General features: G+C 46.6%; 2 non-coding genes across 2 annotated transcripts; one reads left to right on the forward strand and one right to left on the reverse strand.

The window, feature by feature from the left end:
- Nucleotides 1–4,740: 4,740 nt before the first annotated feature.
- On the forward strand, nucleotides 4,741–4,814 carry TRNAI-AAU (transfer RNA isoleucine (anticodon AAU)). The gene has a single exon. It is a non-coding gene; the product is annotated as a tRNA-Ile (tRNA).
- Nucleotides 4,815–10,114: 5,300 nt separating this feature from the next.
- Nucleotides 10,115–10,188, reverse strand: TRNAN-GUU (transfer RNA asparagine (anticodon GUU)). Its single transcript has one exon. It is a non-coding gene; the product is annotated as a tRNA-Asn (tRNA).
- Nucleotides 10,189–13,474: the final 3,286 nt, after the last annotated feature.

Genomic DNA, 13,474 nt, shown 5'->3' on the forward strand with positions numbered 1-13,474 from the left:
AAGGGGACGTGGCCATGTGGTTTGTGGGGAGCGGGGCAGGCCAGCAGGGAATATAGTTCCACTACTTGTTTTCATACACTTTGACCACTGGTGCCTGTTTTCATTCCCAGCACAGGTAACTTATCAACAGTGATCCCTATGCATCACTTTAGTTCCTCAATTTTCTCCTCAGGTCACTTGGGAGCAGAGAGACAGCATATGTATTTCCAGCACTACGGAGGCCAGAGTACACAAATCAAAGGCATAATTTATAGTGGGCACGCAGGAACTTGCAGGTGCAGGGGTTATTGTACCGGGGTATTTTATGAACACTTATGTACCCACTTGGAGGTGTTGCTAGGCTCAAGATTAGCTTTATAAAACCATACTCTAGCCCCCTGTGCGTATGGGCCTTTAATCACATTAACCGAAACAGTCCCACCACTTAAGAAGTGAGCACACGGTTGTGCATAAAGCAAGTTTATTGTACACAGTTTCAGGGAGTGGTTAGATGGTGTTGCAGGACCAAACTAACCCAGGTTTGAACAATACAACATCAGTTGGCATCTTACATACTTTTTGCAACAATTACAATAATCCCAGGTGTTCTATAACAATCCACCCCCAAAATATGATTGGACCAAAATCTTTTAAAAGGAATCCCATCTTCTCCCAATTCTCCACTTATCCTTGGTCAGTTTTATCTTGATAGTCATCTTCATGTCATAATCAGAGCACACCTTCTTAGGATTGGTCCGTAGGAGTCCATGGCGTCAGTACATGGTTAAACATTGGTCTTGAAAACATAATTAATTGCTAGCAATAACTGGCCTAAAGCCTTTAACTTTCATTGTGGTTGCACATGGTCCGCACAACAAATTTGAGCAAATAGAGGAAGGCCTGAATAAACAGGATCTCAACTAACCCATACCCCATACTCCTGGCGCTTCTGAAGACCTACTAATTTATACGACCACAACTTCAGAACATATAGCCACTGATGACCTTTAAAGACAATTAACTGTCAGATACCCTGGCCTCAGGCCTAACTTTTATTACCACCGAACAAAAAACCAACGCCCTCTAGCGACACCAATCCAATGAGCGAGATAACATCTGTTCCCTTGCAGGACTCTTAAATCATAAACCGTGTCCTCCTTCTGAGCTGACTTTCTTACTAGGTGACTAATATTTCTTTCCGTCAAGACTGTCCCTGCTACTTAAAATTCATGTGCAGCAGCGAACCAAGGAGATGAAAATGAATGATTTACTCATTTGTCTGACATCTGCAAACCTGAGAAAGTCAGTTTAAATCTCAACATGCATTTTGCAAGAGAGTCCCAACTACCTTTTTACAAAGCACCCCGTTGTGTAGATTGTTTTCATGTTGCATTTGCAGTTTATCCCTCTACGTGCGTGGTGATTATGTATACATTCTAAAGAGCTGTAACATTAAAAGAAACATCATAACTAACTGCACTCGATACAAATGGGTTCACATATTGTGACCAGTTCGCTGCCATCCGCCATCATCAATGTGGTGCGCTCAACATTAATCCCTCATAATAATGGGGACCCTTCCTGACCTCCCGGACACCCCCAAAAAAGTTAAGGGAGACTCCTCTGTTGTCAGCGCTGCTATATAGGGTGGGCAATGGAATAGCAAAATGTGTCCTTCCCAAACTAGTGCTGCAACGCCTCTGCCAGATTCCCACATCAGAATACTAGAACTATAGGGCCATGAAATCGGGTATTGAAAGAAAAACGCCTATGCCAGATTCCCACATCAGAATACAAGAACTATAGGGCCATGAAACCGGGTATTGAAAGGCAAACGCCTATGCCAGATTCCCACATCAGAATACAAGAACTGTAGGGCCATGAAACTGGGTATTGAAAATCAACCCCTATGCCAGATTCCCACATCAAAATACTAACTATAGGGCCATGAAACCGGGTATCGAAAGGCAAACACCTATGCCAAATTCCCACATCAGAATACCAAAACTATCGGCCCATGAAAAAGGGTATTGAAATACAAACGCCTATGCCAGATTCCCACATCGGAAAACAAGAACTATTGGGCCATGAAACTGGGTATTGAAAGACAAACGCCTATGCCAGATTCCCACAACAGACTACCAGAAATATAGGGCCATGAAAGTGGATATTGAAAGACAACGCCTATGCCAGATTCCCACATCAGAATACCAGAACTATGGGGCCATGAAACTGGGTATTGAAAGACAAACGCCTATGCCAGATTCCCACATCAGAATACCAGAAATATAGGGCCATGAAACTGGGTTTTGAAAGACAAACGCCTATGCCAGATTCCCACATCAGAATACAAGAACTATAGGGCCATGTAAGCGTGTATTGAAAGACAATCAGACTGGTCATGGATGTGTGATTTGAGGGAAACGTCAGCACAGGAAGCACCTTACATATGGTTTCAGAATTAAGCAGTGCACCCTGCACGTTGGTTGTTTTTTTTTTTTGAACGGGAGTTGGCTCACGTTTGCCAAAATCCAAAATAAACTGCGTCCTTGGGTGGGCTTGAACCACCAACCTTTCGGTGAACAGCCGAACGCGCTAAACGATTGCGCCACAGAGATGATGTGTGCCCTACTGCGCAAAAGCCATATATGTAGGCTAATCGCGCAGGCCTGGATCCAGGTGAAGACTTCATCTTTTATTAAAGCCCTGGGGAGGAGCGCTGTCTGCACACAGCAAGGCTGTAAGTTAGGATAGGCGCCTCCATTTCTCTGAAGCGTCTCTTTCTCAGTATGGTACAAGTAATGTTCAGCTTCAAACAGTACACAAAGCACTTTGGGCTATGGGCTTGATTGAAAAGCCCGTTTTGGGCTAACATTTGAATGTCCTGCCACACAGTGCACCATAGAGACTGCTGAGCACCTCACCATTGCAAGACTTATTTATCTCTCTAGCTCCACAGCTATCTATGACTTCCTAAACACTGGTGGCACCTGAAACCCCTGAGAAGTGTTAAGGCAGCAGGGGGCCTGGCTGCTGCTTAACTCCTCACACCTCCTTCCTACCAGCAGGGCGGGCTGAGAATGTGTCACCTCCCGTGAGGCCCCATTTTAAGATGAAAGTTGGGATGGGGGGGGGGCACTTGCTTATTGCGGATAACAGTCCGAGAAGCACGGAGTAGCCAGCATTTCAAGAGTGGGGTTGGGGGTGAGCCATGAACAAAGTCCTGCTACTCCTCCCCCTAAATGCAGTGGGTGCAATTGCATACGGTCTCATTCGAGCCCCCACACCACCCACTCTGCCCCAATCTACTTTTTTGGTAACATTAGTAACTGATGGTATTTTGACACATAACGAAAAAAATAAAACTGCAGGAACATTACAGATGCAGGAAACTCATCTATAAGAGCTCTGTCCGGGCGTTCTGGGGCAAAATACATGCAAACATTCTACTTTGTATATGGATTGCACGGACAGAAGTGACTTCCCGGAAAAAAGACATTTCAAGGAGCATCATCAGTCTTTGATACTTAGAGGCAGAGCTTTAAGTGGGCTGGGGCTAGCATGGGCCGAGCCCCGGCAGTCTCCAGAAAAGGCTCCTGAGCCGGGGCCCTGCCGGGGGCTCACCCCCGACTAGCTCCAGCCATGCTGACACCTGAGGCCGCCCGTGCAGCGGCTGCACGGTTACACAAGCTGCCTGCAGGTGTCAGCACTATGGTTTAGAAAAAAAGCAATTGCCTTTTCTTTTTTTCTAAACCGAAGTGCTGTCACCTGCAAGCAGCAGGTGCAGCCTTCCAGTGCGGGCTGCCTGGTGGCTCTGTACTCTGAAACAGGAGGAGGGCTGGACTGCCAGGCCTCCTTTTGTTTCTGAGTAAATAGCCATCACCCAGCATGAAGCCCCTGCGCTACTCACGCTGGCTAATGGCTATCTACTCGGAAACAAAAGGCGAGCTGGGCAGTTCAGACCTCCTCCTGTTTCAGAGTACAGAGCCATCAGCAGCAGGCATCACTTTCATTCAAGGAGCCTGTGGTAAAGCATTGCAGCATGTGGCTCCTTGAATGAAAAGGCTGCCTGCTGGGTGTGAGCTGTGGCATACTGGTGTCACACCTTTGCTCCGCTTAGCCGGGGAGGGGCTGTGCGCATTAAATGTAATAATGCCAGTGCTCCCCAGCTCTGCTTCTTTTAGCGGCCCCCACCTCTTAGGCGACGGGGGCTCTTGATGGGGGCATGGACTAAGCACACCCATGCCTAGGCCAAACCCCCTAACGAGAGCCACCCTCAATTTCTAATCCCACTTAAAGCACTGCTTAGAGTCACCTTGGAAGTGACTTTAGAATAGGTTGCCATAAGTAAGTCAAGTGGCAAATAACTTTGTGGTGCAAAATACCTAAATTGCACTCGTATTATATATGGAGCAACTCTATAGTCATTAGGCATTGAGGCTTGGCCAGGACAGCTGCCCCTCATAATGTAGCCTCGAGCGTGGAGTCTATAATGGCAGCAGTCCGTGGCAGCAGTAAGCCTTCCCAAAAGTGGTTGTAACTGGCCCAAAGACGACATCTTGTGCAAATGCTCTTATCCAGTGCATGCCAAAGAATGGTCTAGATGTCACCTGCTCCATCTTGTCAGGCGCGTCTCCTGGGCTGCAAGTTGCCTTCCGATGTGCTGACAGCAGGCGCTAAGGGCTGAATGGGAATGTACTAAGAACATTGTTCTGTTGACAGTGGCTGCTGGTAGCTGTTGCTGTGATCTTGAGTATTAATGGCCGGTTAGCTCAGTTGGTTAGAGCGTGGTGCTAATAACGCCAAGGTCGCGGGTTCGATCCCCGTACTGGCCACACCTTTTTTAAGTTTCCTTTTAAAATTGGAGCTTCATGAATGAAGAACTCTCATTGGACGAATATGAAATCTGTAAAATAATAAGCCGATGTGGAATTCTGAGTAATAGCACAATATAAGCAAAGACTTCCTCTGGCTAATGCCAAAAACAGTTCTTTGGCTCCTGAAATGACTACATGTCCTAGTGCTGTAGCAAAAGGGCTGCAAGAAGGCAGTCTATCCGTGGTCCTCCTCTTCTTAGCCGGTGGTGGCAGCACAGGTATTTCCCTCCAGTCCCAAATTGATAACATCACTCCAACTTTGCAGTGTGCTGACATCTCAGGAGTCTTCTGGCTTCTGAATTGTGGGAGTCGGATCACCCTGCGGGGAGGAGATGGGCCCAACATCGCAGCACAGCACCCCTCTGGCCCGCCATGGGTAACTTAAACTTTGGACACCCCCTGGGCATCCCCCCTTTTTTGCAGGCCCCCCATCAAACAAATCGCTGTGTACCAATCTTTCCTCTTGGTTTCCTCTACAAGGTCTCAATGTTTGGAATAGGTCAAGGACCTACTGGGATATCCTATCAGCAGCATCCCTGCCCCACTTAGCCGTGCCCAGCTTCTGATCCTGGCAAATGCTATGGGACCTGGGCAGTCATTGCCAAAGAATGGCAACTGATTGATTGCCTGTGCAAATGATAACCATGCCCGGCAAATGTGTGAGTGCAAAGGCAATTGATTACAATTCCTGTAAATGGAGCAGGTATCTGGCAAAGGATAACAGGGCTGTCACCCACTCAACTGAAAATGCTGCAGGCAGGAGGCATGACTGCGCAACGATGCTCAGTACGGCGGGGTAGAAGCGGCTTGGAATGGGGAGTAAGCAAGAGCACAACAAATCTCACAGCTTTGAGAGCAGAGAGTGAGTGTTTAAACAATCATTAACAGGCAGCAACCCCAAAGGGACGTCATTTCACCAAAATGCCAGGGGTAGCGGAAGTGACATCACACGACCGTTGACCCCCTGATGACATCACAGGAAGTGATTTCATTTGACCCCATCCTGAAGTGATATCGCAGGAAGCGATGGAACACAACCTTTCACCCGTTGATGAAACAGGAAGTGGCATCACATAGCATTGTACACCACAAAAAATATGGTTACAATATCACTATAGTGTGATGTACATAATGTGATGTACATTTCATACAAGAATCGATCGCCATATGTATTGTTAAGATCAGAGTGTATAGGCCCATATTACCAAATTACTGTGAATGCAAGCAGAAGTCCATGACCAAATGATAATGATGTGTTATTATGTAGCACTTACGCTTAAGTGCTTTATATAGTAAAAATATACACCCAATATCACCCAACATGTGTTGGTACTCTTTTATCGACCTCAGAAAGATGAAAGGCTGAGTTGAGGCGTTTAAGAACAGACTAAATCAGTGACTCACCCCCTGAAGTGTGCCTGAAATAAACCTTTAATGAGTCTAGCAATTATTGTATAGCATTCCAGAAATACACATTATTTGGTATTCTTATTCTTTCTTATTTAGGGTCAGTGCTGAAAGTGTTAGACTTTTGGCACTCCTGTTCTTATTTTTCTTATTTTTTTTAACGGCCCTGAACAAGAAAGCCAGCCACTCCAGATTTAAAGAGCTACATGGTGCTGGCCGCAGCCTAGGAGCTTGCATTACAGAACCCCCCCAAAAAAACAAAAAAGAGAACTTTTTTTCAAGAGGTTGCAAGGGAGAACAGAGATGTCGCAAGGGAGACCTCAGAGGTTGCGACCCCCAACTGACGTCCCCGGGTAAAGTGGCAGGAGACATCTCTGCCCATATCAATATACGCCCCAGGGTGAAGACAAAGACTTAATGCTGGGCCCGATTTTACATGCCTCGCACCCCCAATGATTAGTCTCTCTTTGTGAAACTAAATATCCTCAACATGGGGGTGGAAAATGGTTGCCATTGGCCAATGGAAGTAATACTAGATGAAGGAAGCGAAATGCACCAACATTCAACCTGATGCCTCAGAGGAAGTCCAGTTTTTTGCAGCATGTGTTTGTGTGCATGTGTGTCTTGCAAGTCCAAGGTTTCAAACCTGATAAGTTCGCCTAGTGGGTTAATGCACCTGCCACAGCAATCTATATGTAACCTGCAGGCAACACATCCAGTTCCTGGTGAGATACTGACACATTATTGCATTCTGTGCCTGGACTCCACCTCATGAAGGTGCTGTGGTCTAACGGAGCGGGAGCGGTGCTCTTCTACTTTTCTTAATCAGGTTCTACTGTGTCTATAGTTTTATTTTAAAAAGAACCGTTCCGGAATGGTTTTGGTTTAAAATAAAAGTGTAGGAAGCAGTTGAAACTTGCACTGCACTAAATGTTCCCTTAAACAGCAGGCGCATGTGTTTGGGGGTTTGTGTTGTGTGTGGAAGGGGACGTGGCAATGTGGTTTGTGGGGAGAGGGCAGGCCAGCAGGGAATATAGTTCCACTACTTGGTTTCATACACTTTGACCACTGGTGCCTGTTTTCATTCCCAGCACAGGTAACTTATCAACAGTGATCCCTATGCATCACTTTAGTTCCTCAATTTTCTCCTCAGGTCACTTGGGGGCAGAGAGACAGCATATGTATTTCCAGCACTACGGAGGCCAGAGTACACAAATCAAAGGCATAATTTATAGTGGGCACGCAGGAACTTGCAGGTGCAGGGGTTATTGTACCGGGGTATTTTATGAACACTTATGTACCCACTTGGAGGTGTTGCTAGGCTCAAGATTAGCTTTATAAAACCATACTCTAGCCCCCTGTGCGTATGGGCCTTTAATCACATTAACCGAAACAGTCCCACCACTTAAGAAGTGAGCACACGGTTGTGCATAAAGCAAGTTTATTGTACACAGTTTCAGGGAGTGGTTAGATGGTGTTGCAGGACCAAACTAACCCAGGTTTGAACAATACAACATCAGTTGGCATCTTATATCCTTTTTGCAACAATTAAAATAATCCCAGATGTTCTATAACAATCCACCCCCAAAATATGATTGGACCAAAATCTTTTAAAATGAATCCCATCTTCTCCCAATTCTCCACTTATCCTTGGTCAGTTTTATCTTGATAGTCATCTTCATGTCATAATCAGAGCACACCTTCTTAGGATTGGTCCGTAGGAGGCCATGGCATCAGTACATGGTTAAACATTGGTCTTGAAAACATAATTAATTGCTAGCAATAACTGGCCTAAAGCCTTTAACTTTCATTGTGGTTGCACATGGTCCGCACAATAAATTTGAGCAAATAGAGGAAGGCCTGAATAAACAGGATCTCAACTAACCCATACCCCATACTCCTGGCGCTTCTGAAGACCTACTAATTCATACGACCACAACTTCAGAACATATAGCCACTGATGACCTTTAAAGACAATTAACTGTCAGATACCCTGGCCTCAGGCCTAACTTTTATTACCACCGAACAAAAAACCAACGCCCTCTAGCGACACCAATCCAATGAGCGAGATAACATCTGTTCCCTTGCAGGACTCTTAAATCATAAACCGTGTCCTGCTTCTGAGCTGACTTTCTTACTAGGTGACTAATATTTCTTTCCGTCAAGACTGTCCCTGCTACTTAAAATTCATGTGCAGCAGCGAACCAAAGAGATGAAAATGAATGATTTACTCATTTTTCTGACATCTGCAAACCTGAGAAAGTCAGTTTAAATCTCAACATGCATTTTGCAAGAGAGTCCCAACTACCTTTTTACAAAGCACCCCGTTGTGTAGATTGTTTTCATATTGCATTTGCAGTTTATCCCTCTACGTGCGTGGTGATTATGTATACATTCTAAAGAGCTGTAACATCAAAAGAAACATCATAACTAACTGCACTCTATACAAATGGGTTCACATATTGTGACCAGTTCGCTGCCATCCGCCATCATCAATGTTGTGCGCTCAAAATGAATCCCTCATAATAATGGGGACCCTTCCTGACCTCCCGGACACCCCCAAAAAAGTTAAGGGAGACTCCTCTGTTGTCAGCGCTGCTATATAGGGCAGGCAATGGAATAGCAAAATGTGCCCTTCCCAAACTAGTGCTGCAACGCCTCTGCCAGATTCCCACATCAGAATACTAGAACTATAGGGCCATAAAATCGGGTATTGAAAGAAAAACGCCTATGCCAGATTCCCACATCAGAATACAAGAACTATAGGGCCATGAAACCGGGTATTGAAAGAAAAACGCCTATGCCAGATTCCCACATCAGAATACAAGAACTATAGGGCCATGAAACCGGGTATTGAAAGGCAAACGCCTATGCCAGATTCCCACATCAGAATACAAGAAATGTAGGGCCATGAAACTGGGTATTGAAAATCAACGCCTATGCCAGATTCCCACATCAAAATACTAACTATTGGGCCATGAAACTGGGTATTGAAAGACAAACGCCTATGCCAGATTCCCACAACAGACTACCAGAAATATAGGGCCATGAAAGTGGATATTGAAAGACAACGCCTATGCCAGATTCCCACATCAGAATACCAGAACTATGGGGCCATGAAACTGGGTATTGAAAGACAAACGCCTATGCCAGATTCCCACATCAGAATACCAGAAATATAGGGCCATGAAACTGGGTATTGAAAATCAACCCCTATGCCAGATTCCCACATCAAAATACTAACGATAGGGCCATGAAACCGGGTATCGAAAGGCAAACACCTATGCCAAATTCCCACATCAGAATACCAAAACTATCGGCCCATGAAAAAGGGTATTGAAATACAAACGCCTATGCCAGATTCCCACATCGGAAAACAAGAACTATTGGGCCATGAAACTGGGTATTGAAAGACAAACGCCTATGCCAGATTCCCACAACAGACTACCAGAAATATAGGGCCATGAAAGTGGATATTGAAAGACAACGCCTATGCCTGATTCCCACATCAGAATACCAGAACTATGGGGCCATGAAACTGGGTATTGAAAGACAAACGCCTATGCCAGATTCCCACATCAGAATACCAGAAATATAGGGCCATGAAAGTGGGTTTTGAAAGACAAACGCCTATGCCAGATTCCCACATCAGAATACAAGAACTATAGGGCCATGTAAGCGTGTATTGAAAGACAATCAGACTGGCCATGGATGTGTGACTTGAGGGAAATGTCAGCACAGGAAGCACCTTACATATGGTTTCAGAATTAAGCAGTGCACCCTGCACGTTGGTTGTTTTTTTTTTTTTGAACGGGAGTTGGCTCACGTTTGCCAAAATCCAAAATAAACTGCGTCCCTGGGTGGGCTTGAACCACCAACCTTTCGGTTAACAGCCGAACGCGCTAACCGATTGCGCCACAGAGACGATGTGTGCCCTGCTGCGCAAAAGCCATATATGTAGGCTAATCGCGCAGGCCTGGATCCAGGAGAAGACTTCATCTTTTATTAAAGCCCTGGGGAGGAGCGCTGTCTGCACACAGCAAGGCTGTAAGTTAGGATAGGCGCCTCCATTTCTCTGAAGCGTCTCTTTCTCAGTATGGTACAAGTAATGTTCAGCTTCAAACAGTACACAAAGCACTTTGGGCTATGGGCTTGATTGAAAAGCCCGTTTTGGGCTAACATTTGAATGTCCTGCCACACAGTGCACCATAGAGACTGCTGAGCACCTCACCATTGCAAGACTTATTTATCTCTCCAGCTCCACAGCTATCTATGACTTCCTAAACACTGGTGGCACCTGAAACCCCTGAGAAGTGTTAAGGCAGCAGGGGGCCTGGCTGCTGCTTAACTCCTCACACCTCCTTCCTACCAGCAGGGCGGGCTGAGAATGTGTCACCTCCCGTGAGGCCCCATTTTAAGATGAAAGTTGGGATGGGGTGGGGGGGGCACTTGCTTATTGCGGATAACAGTCCGAGAAGCACGGAGTAGCCAGCATTTCAAGAGTGGGGTTGGGGGTGAGCCATGAACAAAGTCCTGCTACTCCTCCCCCTAAATGCAGTGGGTGCAATTGCATTCGGTCTCATTCGAGCCCCCACACCACCCACCCTGCCCCAATCTACTTTTTTGGTAACATTAGTAACTGATGGTATTTTGACACATAACGAAAAAAATAAAACTGCAGGAACATTACAGATGCAGGAAACTCATCTATAAGAGCTCTGTCCGGGCGTTCTGGGGCAAAATACATGCAAACATTCTACTTTGTATATGGATTGCACGGACAGAAGTGACTTCCCGGAAAAAAGACATTTCAAGGAGCATCATCAGTCTTTGATACTTAGAGGCAGAGCTTTAAGTGGGCTGGGGCTAGCATGGGCCGAGCCCCGGCAGTCTCCAGAAAAGGCTCCTGAGCCGGGGCCCTGCCGGGGGCTCACCCCCGACTAGCTCCAGCCATGCTGACACCTGAGGCCGCCCGTGCAGCGGCTGCACGGTTACACAAGCTGCCTGCAGGTGTCAGCACTATGGTTTAGAAAAAAAGCAATTGCCTTTTCTTTTTTTCTAAAGCGAAGTGCTGTCACCTGCAAGCAGCAAGTGCAGCCTTCCAGTGCGGGCTGCCTGGTGGCTCTGTACTCTGAAACAGGAGGAGGGCTGGACTGCCAGGCCTCCTTTTGTTTCTGAGTAAATAGCCATCACCCAGCATGAAGCCCCTGCGCTACTCACGCTGGCTAATGGCTATTTACTCGGAAACAAAAGGCGAGCTGGGCAGTTCAGACCTCCTCCTGTTTCAGAGTACAGAGCCATCAGCAGCAGGCATCACTTTCATTCAAGGAGCCTGTGGTAAAGCATTGCAGCATGTGGCTCCTTGAATGAAAAGGCTGCCTGCTGGGTGTGAGCTGTGGCATACTGGTGTCACACCTTTGCTCCGCTTAGCCGGGGAGGGGCTGTGCGCATTAAATGTAATAATGCCAGTGCTCCCCAGCTCTGCTTCTTTTAGCAGCCCCCACCTCTTAGGCGACGGGGGCTCTTGATGGGGGCATGGACTAAGCACACCCATGCCTAGGCCAAACCCCCTAACGAGAGCCCCCCTCAATTTCTAATCCCACTTAAAGCACTGCTTAGAGTCACCTTGGAAGTGACTTTAGAATAGGTTGCCATAAGTAAGTCAAGTGGCAAATAACTTTGTGGTGCAAAATACCTAAATTGCACTCGTATTATATATGGAGCAACTCTATAGTCATTAGGCATTGAGGCTTGGCCAGGACAGCTGCCCCTCATAATGTAGCCTCGAGCTTGGAGTCTATAATGGCAGCAGTCCGTGGCAGCAGTAAGCCTTCCCAAAAGTGGTTGTAACTGGCCCAAAGACGACATCTTGTGCAAATGCTCTTATCCAGTGCATGCCAAAGAATGGTCTAGATGTCACCTGCTCCATCTTGTCAGGCGCGTCTCCTGGGCTGCAAGTTGCCTTCCGATGTGCTGACAGCAGGCGCTAAGGGCTGAATGGGAATGTACTAAGAACATTGTTCTGTTGACAGTGGCTGCTAGTAGCTGTTGCTGTGATCTTGAGTATTAATGGCCGGTTAGCGCGTGGTGCTAATAACGCCAAGGTCGCGGGTTCGATCCCCATACTGGCCACACCTTTTTTAAGTTTCCTTTTAAAATTGGAGCTTCATGAATGAAGAACTCTCATTGGACGAATATGAAATCTGTAAAATAATAAGCCGATGTGGAATTCTGAGTAATAGCACAATATAAGCAAAGACTTCCTCTGGCTAATGCCAAAAACAGTTCTTTGGCTCCTGAAATGACTAGATGTCCTAGTGCTGTAGCAAAAGGGCTGCAAGAAGGCAGTCTATCTGTGGTCCTCCTCTTCTTAGCCGGTGGTGGCAGCACAGGTATTTCCCTCCAGTCCCAAATTGATAACATCACTCCAACTTTGCAGTGTGCTGACATCTCAGGAGTCTTCTGGCTTCTGAATTGTGGGAGTCGGATCACCCTGCGGGGAGGAGATGGGCCCAACATCGCAGCACAGCACCCCTCTGGCCCGCCATGGGTAACTTAAACTTTGGACACCCCCTGGGCATCCCCCCTTTTTTGCAGGCCCCCCATCAAACAAATCGCTGTGTACCAATCTTTCCTCTTGGTTTCCTCTACAAGGTCTCAATGTTTGGAATAGGTCAAGGACCTGCTGGGATATCCTATCAGCAGCATCCCTGCCCCACTTAGTCGTGCCCAGCTTCTGATCCTGGCAAATGCTATGGGACCTGGGCAGTCATTGCCAAAGAATGGCAACTGATTGATTGCCTGTGCAAATGATAACCATGCCCGGCAAATGTGTGAGTGCAAAGGCAATTGATTAGAATTTCTGTAAATGGAGCAGGTATCTGGCAAAGGATAACAGGGCTGTCACCCACTCAACTGAAAATGCTGCAGGCAGGAGGCATGACTGCGCAACGATGCTCAGTACGGCGGGGTAGAAGCGGCTTGGAATGGGGAGTAAGCAAGAGCACAACAAATCTCACAGCTTTGAGAGCAGAGAGTGAGTGTTTAAACAATCATTAACAGGCAGCAACCCCAAAGGGACGTCATTTCACCAAAATGCCAGGGGTAGCGGAAGTGACATCACACGACCGTTGACCCCCTGATGACATCACAGGAATTGATTTCATTTGACCCCACCCTGAAGTGATATCGCAGGAAGCGATGGAACACAA

Source organism: Ambystoma mexicanum, chromosome 1p, assembly GCF_040938575.1.
Source record: "Ambystoma mexicanum isolate Mex_15411 chromosome 1p, UKY_AmexF1_1, whole genome shotgun sequence".
Taxonomy (NCBI): Eukaryota; Metazoa; Chordata; class Amphibia; order Caudata; family Ambystomatidae; genus Ambystoma; species Ambystoma mexicanum.